Source organism: Doryrhamphus excisus, unplaced genomic scaffold (genome assembly GCF_030265055.1).
Source record: "Doryrhamphus excisus isolate RoL2022-K1 unplaced genomic scaffold, RoL_Dexc_1.0 HiC_scaffold_24, whole genome shotgun sequence".
NCBI classification, from domain to species: domain Eukaryota; kingdom Metazoa; phylum Chordata; class Actinopteri; order Syngnathiformes; family Syngnathidae; genus Doryrhamphus; species Doryrhamphus excisus.
The window spans coordinates 953,177-970,294 of record NW_026652242.1 but is presented as its reverse complement, the minus strand read 5'-3'; the positions used below and the strand labels follow the sequence as shown (position 1 = coordinate 970,294).

Sequence of the window (17,118 nt, the reverse complement as noted above, 5' to 3'; positions counted from 1 at the left end):
GTGCTGCGCTGTGGTGGTGGAAGTGTGAAAAATAAAGTTGACTGGAAGCAGCCGTTTGCCGTGTTTTTTTTTGGTATTGAAATCCTTAAGCAAAGATTGATGTAAGCTGCTTTTGTATCGATATAAGCAGACCAAATTGGCTGGCGGGAGATGAAAAGGGCATCGTAGTAACCGGATTATCATAATAACCGGGTATCGTACTAACGGAACTAATTATATCATAAAAGACTAGAAATTTGCCGGGAAATGAAAATAGTATCGTAATAAGCAGTAATTCGTTATAACCGATATCGATATAACGAGAATTTACTGTATAGGAATACAGAAGAGACAGACAACAATATTCAAAGTTGCTCGCAGCGAGGAGAGTGAAACCACATACCCAGTGACATGCCGCTCCACTCTGAATATGCAGTTCACACTCCTCTCCTTTTACTCTCTTTCGGGGGTCCCTACTACATGGTCGTGCAACTCTAAGGGGGGTGGAGAAGGCAGTTGCACGAGCTGTATTTGTTTGTCTATGTGAGTGTGTGTATGTGAGAGCAACTACTTTTAATGTTTTATGAGTTCTTATCTTGACACATTCTTGCAGGGTTAACATGAGCATCTGCAGAGTTGCTGTTGGCGCATCCAGGCACCTCCAGGACCTGGGGGTCACTGGGGGGTCTCTGATCAGGGTCACGGGAAAATTCCTTCTTCAGCACATTCAAACAATTTTTATTGTCTAAGCAAATGGATATAAGGGTGATAACTAACAAAATAATACTTGTATCTACATTTTATTCTAACATTTCCCTCCTGTTTATCACGCTTTTATCTGTTTGCTGTCGCTCCTTGGGTCTCCTCTCGGTTTTTTCCTCGCAGGTCATCTTTGTCAGAAAATGTGCTTACATTTAAACGGAAGTGTTCTCGTCATCTGAGTCAAAGTACAAGTCAGAAACAAGTCAGGAGCATATCTATCATGGTTGTCCTAGTCATCATCACTGTCATCGCTGCCACCTGCCACCAGTAGGGGGTACATTTCATTTACCTTGTTGTCATTGGTGCCATGGCTAAATTCACAGTCCATGTGATTCTAACCTTCAAGATAGGGATACAACATCCACATAAGGCACACAAAAGAAGGGCAACAGCGAGTGCAATAAGCACAGACATCACATAAGGAGACCATTGTCCCCAAAATGCTCTCCACCAGTCACCGAACATCTCAGTGTCAACACCAGTGTTCCTTCATCTTGGTGTTTAGCGCCTTTAAACCAGAAATCGCACGCATCAGCATTCCTGTGGAATCTGTATTGTTGGGGATGGACATGCCACATTGGTCGCCAAGCATGGCGCACACTCCTTGCTGATGTGCCAGCAGTCCATCCAAGGCGATGCGATTCTGGAAGGCCATGAGTGACGTGGCATGGAGTTGTTCTCCAATTGCTGTGAGTCCGGCCTCGGTGTAGTTCCCAAGCTTCTGTATGTCATAGTGGAGGTAGTTAATCCTATCCACATTTTTGTTAACTGTTATCCATGGGATAATACTTTCCCTCCAAACCCGCTGCAATCTGATTTACTAGTTTGTATTCTGGTGGTACCCCTCGTGGCACGCTGATGGCATCGATGTAAGTGGGATTGTCTTTTGTTATCCAGTCGGTGTCTGGAACCTCCCTTTTTGTTTGGAAGTAGTTTGGGAGGTGATGTTCATCTGCTTCAAAGATTTAGCATTTAGTAACATGTCAACATTCATAGGGTAAATGGATACTGAAATCTGTAATGTCACTACTGCACGTTCCGCTCATGTTATATACAATTTCATAGTGGTATTTGTCTCTACATCAACACCACACGTCTGTTCTCGAGTACTGTTTGTGTGTGTGCGTGTTCGTGTGTGTGTGTGTGCGTGTTCGTGTGTGTGTGTGTGCGTTACTGTCTACTTCAGTGTCAACCTTGGCATCAGATGAGTCAGAGTAGGCATGATCCCATCACACCCCACCTCCTTGCTTCCTTCCACCTTGCTTGTTAAGAAAGTCCTCCATCAAGTCTTTGGTCCAAAGTCTCCTTTTCTGCACATGCCAGGGTCATATTGCTGTTCTAGTCTCTCCTCTGGATGTCCTCCTTGCTGGTGGCCATTTGTTGCCACTTCTAGATTCTGGTGCTTGGCTTGTCCTTGCATCAAAGGTGTGATCCTGTCCAGTTCTGAGTCGGCCACATTCCACTTTAGTGGCTGGTGATGTGATTGTCGTTGTCACCATAAACACCATGTCAGCAAACATCTTCTGAACTTTCAGTCTGGAAGGGATCGTTTGCTGTCAGAGCACAGTTCATGTGATGGATCTTCTTCAGGTCTTGGTGAAGATAAAACTGGACACAATGCATGTCTGGAGGTGATGAGAGGACTCATTATGCATATTGTTGTATCAGTATGTTGTTTTCAGGTTGTTGGCAGAGCAAAGGTGGAGGTGTGAGATCAAGATCATGGACACTGAGGTACTGTATGGGAACGAGGACACTGCAACATCAGGAACACCAATCCTCCTGTTACAATAGTGATCTTAGAACTAGGATGCATTGTTCGGTTTTCTGGACCAGGGTATGTGCTATAATCTTCACTGCTCAACACAATGCCTCAGAGTCTAGGACTCTGAAGTCCCCTGCATCACAGACTGGTCTTTACCTTCCTCGTCAGACTCCCGAACAATGACTACTTTACAATGCGTTTGACGTATCCAAGTGTTTCTTTCTACAATTCTTAATGCTGTTGGTGTCGTTAACAGTACTTGATAAGGCCCTTCCCACTTGGGAGAGTGCCAGTGTTTTCTTGTTCCACTTTTACTCAACACTCAGTCTCCTGGTGTCAGTCTCATGTCTTCTATCAAAGTAGAATCGTCATCAGTTTCCTACACATTTTCGAATTGTGTCAACCTATAAGGTTTGACAAACAACGTTTCATATGGACTCAAACCATTTGTGCCGTTATGTTTATGTGTAATTTAACTGGATCTAAACATTATGTCCTTGGACACTTTGTTTCTTCCATGCATTTTCTGTTCTACCAGTCCTCCACTTTGGGGATGGTACGCGCTATGGTTCTTTAAGTCCATGCGGAACATTGTTCCTGTTTTCTTTCCTTTTTTTCATTTCTTTTACAAGTTAATTTACAAAGTGACTGCTGTAGTCTAATTCTGTTTCATTCTCAATATATTCCATGCAGATCAGATGAGTACCATGTTAAACTGCGATCAGTACTTGTCAACCACTAGTAAAGTTAGTAGAAGGTCAGGACACAGCATCCTGTGCTGCGTCTCGTGTTATCTTTGCAGAGATCATTGTGGGAGAACCAAAAAGCCAGGATGGTCTCAGGCATTTATGGTCATTCACTCATTGGAAAACTAAACTCAGGAGGCAATAAAGATAATGGGGTGAAGGAGCAAGTGTCTGGTCCAGGAACAGGATCCTGGTCCATCTCATACACATACCCCTACTCCATCCCATATGAGGCCAATCTACAACAGCTCTGGGATGCAAGAATCAGGGCTGACCTTCCTTCACTTTTAATTAGCTCAATAAGTCCATATGTATTACTTGAAATTAATATTGTCGTTTTGGAAATTGGCCACGCCTCGGTCACAAGTTGTCCTGGACGTTGTGTTTTGCACACGTTAAAAACGCTCAACAAAAATTTTTTGAATAAGAATTTTTAAACACGAATTAAAGTGGGTGTTAATAGTGTGACACATCCCTCCTGTTGAGACATGTGTAACACCATGGCTCAAAATGTCAGCCCACTTTTACAATTTTTTGGCAAGATTGGTTTCTTTTCTGTCGACATATAAACATTTTTGTCCAGGGTTGCTTTATTCCTAAGCCAGTGGTCAATTTCCTATTTTGGACTTTGTTGTTGCATATCAGCCAATATCTCAAAGTCTACTTGTAATCTTTCAGTTTCAAGATGGTCCAGTTCCTTTAGTGCCGCTTGTTTTGCCATTTTATCAGCGAACGCATTTCCTAAGGATATCGGATCAGTATTATTTGTAAGTCCCATTTACATGCAATGCAATTTGTTTTGGTAATTGCACTGCTTCTAGTAATGCTGTTAACAATCCTGCATGAGTTACTGGTTTTCCTGTTGATGTTATCATACCTCTGTTCTGCAAAGGTATGTACTGTTCAATGTACATATTGGCTATCGGTATAATTTGTCACCTTTTGACCTTTCATTAATTTGCATGCTTCTGTAAGCGCTATGACTGCATAGCCAGTTATGATTCTTTCCACAAATCATTTTTCTTTGAGGAAACATCTACAAAAATCTCCTCTTTTTGTTAGTGCCTGAGCTAATAAGTCTGGTCTACACTTTGTAGTTTGTGTTGTTAGTTCATCACAATCATGTGTTTCGCTTTCCTCAGGGAGTGGTAGAAGGGTAGCTGGGTTGAGCGTGGTGCATCGCTCAAGTGTTACATGTGGTTGAGACAAAAGACAGATGTCTAGCAGGAGACAAAAATGTCATGCTCGTCTGCAATAGCAGGGTGGAAACCGCATGAGGTACTTTCAGTTACTAGTAAATGGAACAATATAATGGTTGCACTTGTTTCCACGGCCATAGATGCTGCTATTAGCCCGCACACAATGTAAGATGGCGCATGCTACTGCATCTAGCTTACAAGAGTAGTACGCTATTGGTTGTTTCTTTGCACCATACTCTTGGTAAGACTGAGTTGAGTACATGACCTCGGCCTCACTTCACATCTTTATAATCTACTGTTTGTTTAAATGTTTTGCTGTAATCATGCAGTGCTACAATCAAACTTCCTACCAGTACTCTTTTTCACAGAATGCTTTTTCTGCCTCCTCATTCCACTGTAAGAGTGACATCATTTTTATACATTAAGTTTGTTAATGGTGACACTATTTGTGCATAGTTTGGAATCCAACATCTACATCTAATTAGTGAGTCCTAAGAAGGACATAATTTGCTTTTTTGTTTGTGGTTTAGGTGCATTTAAAATTGCTTGTTTCCTGTCAGCTAGAATAGTTTGTCCTTGTCCTGTCAACTGATGCCCTAAATACTTCACTGATTGCTTACAAAATTGTACTTTGTCTTTATTGACTTTAAGGCCTTCTTTCGCTAAATGGTGCAATAAGGCTATTGTGTCTTCCTCACATGACTTCCTATCTGGTGACGCTAGTAGGATGTCATCTACATATAGTAATATATGGCTTTCATTTGGGGATTAAACATAGACATAATGGCTATCATTGCTTGTGAATACATTTTCGGGCTTTCACAATATCCTTGCGGTAGGCGTGTGTATGTATATTTTTCCTGCAAACGTAAATGCGAACCTAAACCTTCTTTCTCTATGTATTGGAATGGAGAAGAATGCATTACTGATGTCTACTATGGTGAACTATGTGACATCTGTTGGTAAAGAATTTAACAATGTGTGTGGGTCAGGCACACAAGGTGCTCTTGCCACCACAGCTTGATTTACAGCTTGTCCTGTATCATTCTCCATCCCACAGAGAGTGGCACTTTTTCCCACTGGAAAATTAAGGATGTTCCATTTTGAGCTGTTACATTCTACTAAGGCTTTAGCTTTTAACAATTCTTCTATCACTGGTTTTATTCCTTCATATGCATCTGGTTTTATTGGGTATTGCCTAACACATGTCCTGTAATCATTTTTAGCTTTAATTTGTACAGGTTGGGCACTTTTAATTAGTCCTACATCTGATGGACCACAACGTTATTGGTAGGGACTTGACCATTATTGTCAAATTTTCCTCCTGCTGTCCTGAGCCATGTATTGCCTGCAGATCTTGAATGTGGAAATTCATATCTGCAAGTTGTTCTACATGCTCCCGAGTCACAAAGAAATCTGATTGGATTACCATTCACTTCCAATGTGACTTCTGCGATGTTCAAAGGCAAATACCTCTTGTAAATTTAATTCTACTACTGGTTCATCATTTGGTTCTGGTTCTATTTGTTTAGACAAGCCTAGTCATGCCTAATATGGCTTTTGGTTCCTTTTGAACTGGCCTTTGTCACAATCACGGGAGAAGTGACCTTCTTCACCGCAATTCCAACATCCAGTATTGTTGGGATAGCTTCGTACATTCTGTCTACCTGTTCCGCTACCTTTTCCTCTGAATCGTCCTTGACTTTGAAAGAGGATTTCTCCGTTATCTGTAACAAAGGTGTGTATTTTTTGCATCTTATTTTTGTTACTTAACACCTGCATTTTGCATGCTGCATGCTGCACGTGTGTGATATAGTCTGCCATAGTTGCTGTGGGCATTCCGATGAAATGTTTATCAACCCACCCTTTTATGCCAGGATTTGAATTAGCATGTATCGCATTCTTTAACTGTTGTTGGTATGGGCCTGTGGGTTCATCATCTTCAGCAAGGCCGCTATTTAGTTTGAATACCGTAATCATACGCACTCTATACTCATCAAATGATTCGTCATTCTTTTGTTTGCATTGTCCTATTGTTGAGTAATTAGCTCTTTTCCTGAACTTTGCTAGGACTCTCTCTTCCAACTGATTGATTCTTTGCTCCAATGTGGGGTCATCATGGGCCACAGGTTGGCCATTGCCATATGTGGGGCTCCAATTTCCTTTACACAGACACCACTCTGGCCCTAAGGCTCTCATCCACACTTGTTGTACTTCTATTCCGTTCAGGTGGTATGACATTCTCAAGTTGTTCATGTCTGTAATAAATCTTACGGCGTCCTCTTTTACAGGTGTGACACCATCTAAGGCCTTCTTTACATCTTCCTGTGTCCATGTACGATACACTAGGATTGTGGGACGTTCATCATTGGCTACATTAGGGTTCGGTACTTCTATCATTGGAAACGCATCGGTTTCCCGTGAAACCCTAGATGGTGATTTAGGAGAAAATACTTCTCCCATCTGTTTTGACCACTCAACAGAAAAAGGTTTAGCTCTTGTTTGTGGTGGGTATGGCACTGATGGTCTGACACCGTGGTTGTCATATTGTGGGGGTTCAGCGAACTGTGGATACAATTGTGATTGTCCACCTACTACACCATCATTTTGACTACTATTGCTCACTCCTTTAGTTGGCATAACCCTACTTTCATTACCTTCCTTTCGTGTAAAAAATGTGTCTGCGTCTTTCTCCTCATTTACTTTTCCTTCATCTTTCTGATACTCCTGAAGTAAAACTTCCCTTACTATCTTATATAACTCTTCCTTTTTACAACCTTTTTTTTCTGCTCTATCTCTCGCCTTCCTTTCTTCCATCTTCGCCTCGCCTTTTTGCCTTCTCTCTGCCAACTCCTTCCAATATGACAGGTCATCATACCCTTGCTTTTGCATTTTTTTGGTTTGATTCTTGTTCCTTTTTGCTATATCCTGTTGCAATTTTATTAATTTAGGGATCGATAATTGTCCGTCAAAACCATACTTGTTAATCCATATTTCTAGATGTTTTATTTTGGTTGGTTGGTGCTGAAACACGTAACACCAATCCTTGCAATTTAGTTCCTCCCTTTTGACTTGTGTTTTTCCACTTTTATTTCCCATCTTGGGAATAATTTGGTCCCTGTTGTGATGAGCTTCCTAGGGAAAACTAACAACAGGGTTGTTTGTCAGTGAGAGAGTAATGAACTTTTCTTTGAGGTACTTCTCAAGCTTCTACCCCGGTGAGGGTGGAGAATTCTTGCCTCTGCTTCCTCAAAGACTTACTCTATTTCTCACCCTTTAATATGAAGACCTGTCTAGTGACAAAATCTCCCATTCACACACTCATTTGTACGTTTTCACATTCAAACCCCGAAAAGGCCTTTCACCGTGGAGGCACTCCTTTTCTAGCCTAACATGACCGACAACTCTGTCTTTGTTAAAAAAACTGCCAACTCTGTCTTATTGTGAAAGACCGCCAACTCCGTAACACTGTGGGTCCATCTTATTACACAAGACTGCCAGCTCGTCTTCCTACAGAAGACTGTCGAGTCCGTCTCTTTGCTTGCCAGCGACTAGTATACACAAGGCTTTTAGCACCGGGTGACAAACCTTATTGACTCGCGGGCCGCACTCAGCTCTAGGGGTCAAAAACCCTTAGCGGGCTGCATGTGGACCCCAGGTCTCAGTTTGCCCACCCCTGCTTTAACACAAAGGGATGCCACCCTTTCACTCACAACACAAAGGGACGGCGCCCTTTCACTCACACTCTGATCAAAAGTGTCTTACTGATTGTTGTCTTCTCTTCCGTCGGTATCCCGTCAACCTTCAGCTTCCAGTTGTTGAGCTGAGAAGACAGCCCGTCAAAGGGTTTTGTCTGCCGTGGCCACGGTCTTTCTGTCTTGTCCGCTCCACAACTGGACTCCTCAGGTATCTTGGGATCTGGCTCGAAGAACCAAGTAAATGTCAGGTTCAAACTCCTGTGACACTTGTAAAATCACTTCAATACAGAAATACAGAAGAGACAGACAACAATATTCCAAGTTGATCGCAGCGAGGAGAGTGAAACCACATACCCAGTGACATGCCGCTCCACTCTGAATATGCAGTTCACACTCCTCTCCTTTTATTCTCTTTCGGGGGTCCCTACTACATGGTCGTGCAACTCTAAGGGGGGGTGGAGAAGGCAGTTGCACGAGCTGTATTTGTTTGTCTATGTGTGTGTGTGTATGTGAGAGCTATTACTTTTAATGTTTTACGAGTTCTTATCTTGACACATTCTTGCAGGATTAACATGAGCATCTGCAGAGTCGCTGTTGGTGCATCCAAGCACCTCCAGGACCTGGGGGTCGCTGAGGGTCTCTGATTAGGGTCACGGGAACATTCCTTCTTCAGCACATTCAAACACTTTCTATTGTCTAAGCAAGTGGATATAAGGGTGATAACTAACAAAATAATCTACATTTTATTCTAACACTCGCCCGATATGCGCTCCACAGCGCCTTGTCATTCCAGCCGCTCTCTGTCGCTATCCATTTGACTCGACAACCGGCTGCGGGAGCGCAGCGCACAGCGGAGCCTCTCCGACCCACATGTCGGCTCCAAATCCCACCTCCTGGGGCTCTTCCGGCACCACTCCTCCCTCCCTGCTCCAGCAGCGGAGCGCCGTCTGATGACGTCGGGAGTGTCGTCCCCATGCAACTGGGAGCCAGTCGCCTTTCGTCAGCGGAGAGGAGTCACCGTCCACGCCTGTGGCTGTGCCTGTACTGTGGGAGTCCTACACACAATTTCCCGCTGTCCAGTTCGCCCAGCACGCCAACGCTCTTCCTCCACCAGGGATATTCCCCAGCTGCTGGCACTGCCCGCTCCAACCACACCGGCTGCGTCATCCGCTTTGGTGGGCCGACTTCAGGTGGAAGGTACGATATCCTGGGCGGGGGAAGCTTCTCCTACCACAGCATTAATTGACTCTGGGGCAGACGAGAACTTCATTGATAGCGGACTGGTCAGTTCTCTCAACATTCCTACTGTTGAGCTTGTCCCCCACAAGAATGTCCGCTCGCTAGATGAACATCACCTGGCATGCATTACGCATCAGACGTGCACCATATCCTTGGTGCTGTCGGGTAACCACCACAAGGTCACTATTTTTTTTTTATGCCCTCTCGCTCAGCTCTGTTAGTACTCGGCCTCCCCTGGCATCATGTGCGTGTGTTGTGATTGTGATGTTTTGTCATTCAGCGCCACTTTGCAGAGGCACATCCACTCGACAATTTAATTTGTTCTCCGATGGTGTTTCCCAATGTGGCATTGGTGGTTCAGTGGTAGAATTCTCGCTTGCCAAGCGGGGGGCCCGGGTCCGATTCCCGGCCAATGCAGTATATCTCAGCTTGTACCTTTCTTTAGAGCTCATGTTGAAAAAGTACAAAGGCTCTTTTCCTGCGAAAGGGCAGTATTCAGAATGACACCTGAAACGTAACAGACCGGACCACCCGAGAATTAAGGTGGACAGCACTTAGTGAAACCTGACTGCAGTCATGCTGTTGTAGTCTCTGTCGCGCAATTGGTCAGCACATTTGGCTGTAAACTGAGAGGTTGGTGGTTCGAGCCCACCCAGGGACTCTCAATTCACACATTTGTTGGACTTTGGACTCCCTCCCTTGTATGAACATTTTTCCCCATTGGCGAACTGTTTTTGTGTTGGTGCCAGATGCACTGCTGGCACTGTGGCTAAGCTGGTCAAAGTGCCTGTCTAGTAAACAGGAGATCCTGGGTTCAAATGCCAGCAGTGCCTGGGTGCTTGGTCAGTGAAACTTTGGCAGCTGATTTGTGAACCATGTACTTCTTTTTGTCACTTGCCCTTCAAGAACGAATTGACGTTGCATCCACAGCTGACGTGATTCTTGTGGATCCCATTACGCCAGAAGGTGCTTGAATCCAAAGAGTATGACATTGTGATGTTTTGTCATTCAGCGCCACTTTGCAGAGGCTCATCCACTTGACAGTTGAATTTTTTTTCTCTTACAGTGTGTCCCCACGTGGCATTGGTGGTTCAGTGGTAGAATTCTCACTTGCCAAGCGGGGGCCGCGCGGGGCCGCGCGCGTGTTGTTGACATTTGCTGCCAGCCAATCAGGATGCGACACAGACGTCAGACAAGCAAAGAGACTCGCCTGCCACGCGGGCATGATTACCATTACCATCTATCAGGGATGGCAACTGAATTAAGAATCAATGCCAGAAACCTGCCACAGGATTTCAGATAATGTTTTGATGCAGACTGGTCATGATGCATCTGATTAATTCAATTCATTAATTAATTAAAATTAATTAAACCACTACCTGTGAGAGGTAAGGTACACCATTGCACTAAAGATTGATAGAATAGTTAGTAATGGAGTTAGTAGTGAATAACTAACAATGCTTGTGGGGATTTGTTTGGTTTTGGACATCTTTCAGATAAATAAACATGCAAACTGACCCGGGAACATCATGGCTGTTCCTGGCAAATGAACATAACAGGAGGGTTAAGATGACTACACTTCCAAAGTTCTCAGCTATGACTGAACCTCTCGCTCCTTTGTTCCCCGAGAAACTAGGTTGGGTGTGGAATTGATCAAACATCAAGAAGACCACATCAATTTAAAAAAAATAAAAAGTGATATCTTGGCAGAAAAAGGCCCGGTTAGCTCAGTCGGGAGAGCATGAGACTCTTAATCTCAGGGTAGTGGGTTCGAGCCCCACATTGGGCGGTTCAGCTCTTTTGGTGATACATCTTAAAGATTTCTTTCCTGTGGAAAATTCTGCAACATGCGGAAAACATTTCATTCTTGTAGGACCACAAATGGTAGAGCGCTCACTTCGCATGTGAGATGAAGTGGAATCGATGCCTGCCTGCAAAAAGCATTCTCAATCTCCCACATCGTACCGGATGCTTGGATTAATTGCATTCTAATGATGTTTCCTAAAAAGACAGGTGGTGTCAAAACTGGCGCATTAGTATAGTCCGATGAGGATGGGATTCGAACCCATGCGTGCAGAACACAATGGCTTAGCAGTCCATCACCTTAACCTCTCGGTCACCTCATCTCCTTTGTGGACATGGTCTTGTTGACTCAAAATGACACATCTTAATTAGTGTTTTGGTGTTGCAGAAATTGTGGCAGCCTTCCTGTGCAGCGGGGGGATTTAACTCAAAGGCTAGAGTTCTTGCTCTACATGCAAGAAATAGCGGGTTTGATACCCGTATTGTCGAAATGATATGTTATGGCTTTTTCGCCAACAAAAGCGTTCTTGATCTCCGACATCGTACCTTATACTTTGATTCATTGCATGCTAATAATGTTTACTAAAAATACAGGTGTGGTCAAAACTAGTGTATTTTTACATCACCACACTTCAAGTGGACAGACAATCTTGTCTTTTCAGACAATACAATTACAAAAGCAACACACACCTGCCATGACCCTGAATCGGCCGGGGTTGTTGCGGCCACAACACAGAGTAGGAACCACTATACAATTACGGCTGTGAGCTATGCTTTTCTGGGCAAGAACCATAAACTCAGACTTGGAGGTGCAGATTGCTCATTCCAGCTGGTTCTTTTTCGTCTGCGAGCAAAGCTTGAATTTCATGTGGGTGTTGTCCTGGCGGGAGAAACATTTTAGCTCGTGTCGGCATGGCTACCGTGACAAAAGCCCATTTTCCTTTCCAGTAAATGTGTATCAGCTGAACACTTTGCAGACCTAATGCTGTGAACATTTGCGCGAACTCAAGGTCGGGTTTGTGTCTGATTGTAACATGATATGCATCAGGATTCTGTATGTCACCTCCCAACTGCACTTGTCTGGTCTTAATATGTCATTGGCTGTGTTGTCGTGATCGATTTTGATGAAATCAAGAGAACAAAGTCACCCCTTTACAAACTATTTGCCAACTCACGATGTAAACAGCAATTGTGCTGAAAACTGGGATTGAACCAGGGACCTTTAGAGATTCAATCCAACGCTCTCCCAACTGAGCAATTTCAGCTGCAAAGGGGTTTCTCTGCTTTTTCAGTCTGGGCTAAAAGTGGGGGTAGGGTGAAGCTGTGTCTGTGCCACGTACTATGTTGCTGTGTACCTGGTCCAGTGTGTTCTCATCTTGGGTTGGAATGTCCCCATGCTGGTAAAGGGTGGGGAATACAGTCCGTCGATGAGGATAAGCGGTACAGTGGAGTTCACTGGTTGAAGTCGCCAGGTACCATAAAAATGGCAATGGGCCACGGGGGTGTTCTGAATTCCTCTTTGGCAGAATTGGCTAAATGGCCGTACAAAAAGCACCATACTTGGAGCCTGTGGTCAATGTCAACAGTTGGGCTAATTCAGTTCCGTTGAGACGGTGATTATGTACCAAGTCAGTTATGTCAGTCAGGATTTGGTCAAGGTTGTTGTGTGGTTTTGGCATGGATAAGGCTATTTATCTAAATTTAGGAGGAGTCCATGGTCTGTAAACATACTGAGATACTCCCCCTGCTGTTGCGGAACTTGCAGGAACTTGCAAATTTTCCCACTGAGGGGTGAATAAAGGCATATCTTATCTTCTACCATAGGGTAGGCTTCTCCTTCTACTTCAAAGGGTAGGTTTTGGCAAGAAGTAGGATTCTTAATCCTACTTCTTGCCATTAATGCTTTCCCGAGTTCCAACATTTCCTTGGGAGCGAGTTTGATAACCTCGGGGTGTGGACATACTCGTTGATATGCCAACGAGGCTGGGAGGATTCCAACTATGGTCTTTTGGTTTTAGTTTTAGTCATTTAATTGAGTCGAGTCAATAGTTCCCCAAGAGAGGGTGGACATGGGTGTCTGTTCAGGGGCGGTTGCAGAGTGATCATAAATTGGAAATGTCGGGTACAAAGATGTTGCCTGAGTCGGAGACTGTAGAACTACAGATGACTGAAAGTCTCACTCCTTCTGAAACAAGGTTGTCTGTGGAATTGATCAAACATCAAGATGGCCACATCGATAAAAAAGAAAAACAAAAAATTATATCTACAGCAGAAAAAGGCCTGGTTAGCTCAGTGGGTAGAGCATGAGACTCTTACTCTCAGGGTCCTGGGTTTGAGACCCACATTGGGTGTGCATGTGAGGAAGACACTTGGTTTGTGTGCGGGGCTACACAAGCCTTTCCAGTTCCAGTTAAAAGGTAGGCACCTCAGGCGGGCATTGGTGGTTCAGTGGTAGAATTCTCGCTTGCCAAGCGGGAGGCCCGGGTCTGATTCCCGGCCAATACAGTATATCTAAGCTTTTACCCAGAGCTCATGTTGAAAAAGGACAAAGGCTCTTTTCCTGCCAAAGGGCAGAATTCAGAATGACACCTGAAAAGTAACAGACCGGACCACCTGAGAGTTAAGGTGGACAGCACTTGAGTATTTGCAACTTTCTGTCAAAAGTGGAAACTTACTGAAACCTTACTGCAGTGATGCGGATGTAGTCTCTATGCAGCAATTGGTCAGCGCGTTCGGCTGTTAACTGAGAGGTTGGTGGTTCGAGCCCACCCAGGGCCGCTCAATTGACACATGTGTTTGGCTTTGGGCTCCCTCCCTTTTATGAACATTTTTCCCCATTGGTGAACTGTTTTTGTGTCGGTGCCAGATGCACAGGATTTCCTTTTTTACTAAAGGCATCATTGTCAAGTTTGCATGCTTCGCAGGCACTATGCTTTAGTTGGTCAAATTACATGCCTAGCAAAGAGGGGCTCATTGGTTCTAATTCCAGCAGTCCTCTACTGGTATTTCCATGACTCTGGTTTTCATACTTTTTATCAGAGGTCATGTTGAAGAACAAAGACTGTTTTCTGGAGAAACGCAAGACCCCAGAATGCAATAGGTCTGCTTTGTATACTTTTCAGCAGTGGTCATTTTGAAAAGCACCCCTGGTTTACTGCCCATGAGGAGCAGCCTCGGCCACTTTAGAATGAAGGGTGACGCCACTTCAAGATGCAAGAAGCTGTCAGAAGTGGGACTCAAACCGACGCCTCATTAGAGACTGCAACCTGAATGCAGCACCAAACTTCAGGTTCAGGTTCAAACTCCTGTGACACTTTAATTACAGAAGAGACAGACAACAAAATTCAAAATTTCTCGCAGCGAGAAGAGTGAAAAAACAAACCCAGTGACATGCCGCTCCACTCTGAGGATGCCATTCATGCTCCTCTCTTTTTATTTTCTTTAGGAGGTCCCTAATACATGGTTGTGCAACTCTAAGGGGAGGGGGAAGCAAGCAGTTGCACGAGCTGTACTTGTTGTCTGTGTGTGTGTGTGTATGTGAGAGCAATTACTTTTTGTGTTCTTATGTGTTCTTATCTTGGCGCATTTTGCATGATGAACAGGAACATCTTCAAGGTAGCTACTGATATTCCCAGGCACCTGCAAGATTAGTGGTGCTGGGAGTTGCTGGTCAGCGTCTTGGAATGCTGCTTCAAAACACTCAAGACTATTGTCTATTGTCTAAGCAAACGGATATAAGGGTGATAACTTAACACTATAATAATTGAATTTACTTTTTATTCTAACAGTTAGTCCAGATTAACAGCCTAGTTATTTGTGTCAGTCCCAGGGACCGTTTCTAGACCCTTGTGTGACACTTGTGGAGAGCCCTTGCATTCTTCCCAATTGGTAAACCCTTTGTATCGGTGCCAAATATACGGGATTCTCCCCCTGCTGACCGAATGACACACGACAAATGGCATCATCTCAGCGTTGGAGCAGTTTATGTCTAGAAGAGTAAAGGCAGCATTGCCAGGGTGACTTACTCGGCTGGCGCTGTGGCTTAGCTGGTCAAAGTGCCTGTCTTGTAAACAGGAAATCCTGGGTTCAAATCCCAGCAGTGCCTGGCTGCTTAGTCCGTGAAACTTTGGCAGCTGATTTCTGACCCACGTACCTCTTTTTGTCACTTGCCCTTCAAAAACGAGTCAATGGTGCATCCACAGCTGACATGATTGTTGTGGATCCCGTTACGCCAGAAGGTGCTTGAATCCAAAGAGTATGACATTGTGATGTTTTGTCATTCAGCGCCACTTTGCAGAGGCTCATCCACTTGATAGTTTAATTTTTTTCTCTTACAGTGTGTCCCCACGTGGCATTGGTGGTTCAGTGGTAGAATTCTCACTTGCCAAGCGGGGGCCGCGCGTGTGGTGTTGACATTTGCTGCCAGCCAATCGGGATGCAAGAGAGACGTCGGAGAAGCAGAGAGACTTCAGAGAAATGAATTCAGGTTTTCAAATCCCGTCTAAGTCATCAGTCAAGTGACTGTTTTCTTCTCCACAATATTATTGTTTTCCAATTAATCCCTATATCATTACAAACTATTCCTATCAGGCTTATATTGATACCAGTGCTTGAAATAAAATACAAAATCAATGCAATGTCATTCATTCATTTTCTACCGCTTTTCCTCACAAGGGTCGCGGGGGGTGCTGGAGCCTATCCCAGCTGTCTTCGGGCGAGAGGATCAATGCAATGTAACAAAGAATATTTATTTATCAGGGTACCACACTCAAGAACACTCTCAATAATAAAAAATAAATAATAATCTACATGTAAGCAGTTATGAATAATAAATATACGTATTGTTCACTTATTTTGCCGTCTTTGTTTCTCCTTTTCATAGAAAGGAGAAATACCCTCCCTCCAGTCTTCACTGGTCCAGTGTGGGCAGCAGTTGGAGAAGTTTGGATGGACAATCTTTTTTGGGCTCTTGGCAAATAAAACCATGAAACACACATTTGTAATTTGGTTCAAACAAGATGCAACTATGAGAACAAAGGGACACATGATTAAGTTTTTACCTGGCTTTGCTTTGGCTGAAGCTGTTGCTAATGTAATGTAACTGTTGCTAATGCTAATAGGTATACTACGTGTAATAGGTATACTGCGGCGGTCGTAAATAACGAACAATAGCGGAAGTGGCACCGCCACACCACAAACAGCCACATAAAAACATGAAAGCAGAACAGTTCAAAGACAAAATATTTTCAAGTATTTGTGCTGTTTTCTTTTACTGTAGTTTTGTCCGTCTCGTCGCTCGCTCGCTCGGAAAAAGCAATTGTGCTGTTTATTACCCGAAGTTCAACATGGATGGAGGAAAAAGCGGCCACAGCGCCACTCCTGGACAAAAGTATATTACATTCATAATGGGCTTTCGCTATAATTGGAAATGAATGGGGAATGTTTCGGTCGTTTCAGCAGACCCGGAGACCCGGGTCCGATTCCGAATGCAACAGGGCTGTTTTTATACCTTTCATCGGTGTAAAAAAATGCAAAGACCGTTTTCGGGACCAACACATGACCTCTGAATTTGATCAGAAATGTCACACCTCTCCACCTCCACATCCATCAATCTTCCTCCGCTTATCCAGGTCCAGGTCGCGGGGGGCAGCAGTCTTGGTAGGGAAGCCCAGATTTCCCGGTCCCCGGCCACCTCCTCCATCTCCACCGGGAGGACACCAAGGTGTTCCCAGGCCAGCTGTGAGACATAATCCCTCCAGCATGTCCTAGGTCTGCCCCGGGGCCTTTTCCCGGCTGGGTATGCCCGGAACACCTCACCAGGGAGGCGTCCGGGAGGCATCCGGACTAGATGCCCGAGCCACCTCAACTGACTCCTCTCGATGTGAAGGAGAAGCAGCTCTACTCTGAGCGCTCCCGGATGACTGAGC

At 44.3% G+C, this 17,118-nt stretch overlaps 4 non-coding genes across 4 annotated transcripts; 3 read left to right on the top strand and 1 right to left on the bottom strand.

Moving 5' to 3' along the window:
* The first annotated feature begins 9,734 nt into the window (after positions 1-9,734).
* On the top strand, positions 9,735-9,805 carry trnag-gcc (transfer RNA glycine (anticodon GCC)). The gene has a single exon. It is a non-coding gene; the product is annotated as a tRNA-Gly (tRNA).
* Positions 9,806-11,104: 1,299 nt separating this feature from the next.
* Positions 11,105-11,177, top strand: trnak-cuu (transfer RNA lysine (anticodon CUU)). The gene has a single exon. It is a non-coding gene; the product is annotated as a tRNA-Lys (tRNA).
* A 255-nt stretch (positions 11,178-11,432) lies between these two features.
* Positions 11,433-11,514, bottom strand: trnas-gcu (transfer RNA serine (anticodon GCU)). Its single transcript has one exon. It is a non-coding gene; the product is annotated as a tRNA-Ser (tRNA).
* A 3,708-nt stretch (positions 11,515-15,222) lies between these two features.
* On the top strand, positions 15,223-15,296 carry trnat-ugu (transfer RNA threonine (anticodon UGU)). The gene has a single exon. It is a non-coding gene; the product is annotated as a tRNA-Thr (tRNA).
* Positions 15,297-17,118: the final 1,822 nt, after the last annotated feature.